Raw genomic sequence first — 2,181 nt, 5'->3', positions numbered from 1 at the left:
CTAAGGAAACTATTCTCATAGATCACAGAACTGTTACTGGGTGTGGCCAGGGGACTGCAGACACAAGGTGAATGGGCAAATCATGTAACACTAGAAGATCTAAGGCTGGAGCCGCTCAACTCTCTAGAGACCTGACTCCAGCCTCTAGAGACCTGACTCCAGCCTCTCATCACACTAGCTAGAGGTCAAGCATGAATGGTAACACCCTGCCCTGAACACTACTCAAGACACTCACCACTCATCAGCAGTTTATCCTCAAAGCTGGCCCGGAAAGCGCTTTCTGGAGCTCGGAGCGCTTTCTTGATCTGCCCCCTTATCCCACTGACAGTTCGAATCACAGCACCTTCAAATTTGGCCACTTCCAAGGCAGAATTAAACATTCCCTATAGGTATAGTGAGATAAAAACACACACACACAAAATCATATACTTTATGCTTTACTTCTTACTTCAAAGATACATACTTGGTTAAAGGACAAAAACAACTCACTGAAGGGTGATACAATAATCAAAATGTATTTGCCCCTGAAAGTGGAATTACTACCTCAAAAATACAACCCTTTCATTTCCCCCAAAATAATCATGTGGGTTCATGGGCATGCTCATCACCGCTGTCTGTGTGGAAGAGAAGATCGAAGAGGGATTTACAGGACTGAACTGGCCTAGGCAGCCTTTGCTGGCGTCTCTCAGACTGGACTACAGCTCAGAACCTTTTACTCAGGTGCATACACTTAGAACATGAAAACAGTAAGATAAACGCCGGTGGTATTATTACCTTATATTGCAAGAACATTTTATGATCTTCCTAACTGTGTTTTCAATAGAAACATCCACACTAATGAAATTGTCAATAAATGCTGCTCAAACCACCCTCCCCAAATACTGAAAAACAGTACATCTGTTTCTCTGTACCCTTGCCAAGTTGTCTGCAAATGCTTTGTCGATTTTTCTGCTGAATGGTTAGACAAACTTGTGATTTTTTTTCCTTTGTTAACACAAATTTAAAAGGTAGGAAACAAAATCCAGTGGATAAAATGACATATTTTCAATATGACTTCTGTGGCAGTCTCACATGGAAGTCATGAGTAACAGCCTCAAAAATAGCTGTTTTACTACTGCTTTCTTCGGCATAGTTAAGTAACAGAATATAAAGGAGCAAAGAAAATATGAAGTTTATAAAAGATTTCAAATACTTTTCTAAAAACATGAGGCCCATATTTTAGAGGTATTTCATTCCTTTTCTCAAACAATATGGACATTTATAAATATGAGAATATATAGATATACAGACCTTAATAAATGAAGTATTCTTGAAAATTTTATATGGAAAACCAGTTAGCTTTAATTTCTTCACAATTTTTATGGATTTATCCAGATCAAGGACAACTCCTGTGGCAGCTATCCGAAAATCAGGCTAACAGGAACCCCAAAATTTGAAAATAGGAATAATATCAGCAAGAGAAAAACTTCAATTCTATGTGACACAATACATTTCCAAAGTGAATTTTACTTATAATTAGCTAAGAAAAACAAGAGAGACCATCTGAACTTGCAACCCAGTGGCCTGACAAAAGCAATCCAAAACTAAAGTTGGAAAGCCAAAATAACACGGGTGACATGAGGCTGGGCACCGTGGCTCATGCCTGTAATCCCAGCCCTTTGGGATGCTGAGGTGGGCAGATCACCTGAGGTCAGAAGTTCAAGACCAGTCTGGCCAACATGGCAAAATCCCGTCTCTACTAAAAACACAAAAATTAGCTCGGCATGCCACCATGCACACCTGTAATCCCAGCTACTTGGGAGGCAGAGGCAGGAGAACCGCTTAAACCCAGGAGGCAGAGGTTGCAGTGAGCAAAGATCGTGCCACTGCACTCCAGTCTGGATGACAGACTGAGACTCTGTCTCAAAAAACAAAACAAAACAAAACAAACACACAAAAAACAAGGGCTACTTGAGTACTTTCCTGAGAGTGATTTCAGAGGAATGTTATTTCACTATAATGATTTATTTGGAATGAAATGGAAAAGAAAATACAGTTGCAATGTTTAGGAAATTAAAATTTGGACCTCCAGGGCAGATTCCATCTGCTCATTATTCTGCTTTCTTCTCTGTTAAATGGGACCGATAAACCCTGCCCTGCCTGACTGGTCAAATGAAAATGGTGTGAACAGACTGCTACCCC

At 40.3% G+C, this 2,181-nt stretch overlaps 1 pseudogene across 1 annotated transcript in view; it reads right to left on the bottom strand.

Annotated features, from left to right (window-relative positions):
* Positions 1–153: 153 nt before the first annotated feature.
* Positions 154–2,181, bottom strand: part of LOC105532393 — a 140,749-nt pseudogene continuing 138,721 nt past the window's right edge. The window contains exons 20-21 of the transcript XR_001004966.1: positions 1,291–1,413; positions 154–383 (exon numbers count right to left, since the gene is read on the bottom strand). The product of XR_001004966.1 is annotated as a ribosome biogenesis protein BMS1 homolog (transcript). The remainder of the gene's footprint in view (positions 384–1,290; positions 1,414–2,181) is intronic.

This window comes from Mandrillus leucophaeus, unplaced genomic scaffold (genome assembly GCF_000951045.1).
Source record: "Mandrillus leucophaeus isolate KB7577 unplaced genomic scaffold, Mleu.le_1.0 Scaffold1206, whole genome shotgun sequence".
Lineage (NCBI taxonomy): Eukaryota > Metazoa > Chordata > Mammalia > Primates > Cercopithecidae > Mandrillus > Mandrillus leucophaeus.
This window is presented reverse-complemented; position numbering and strand designations above follow the sequence as displayed.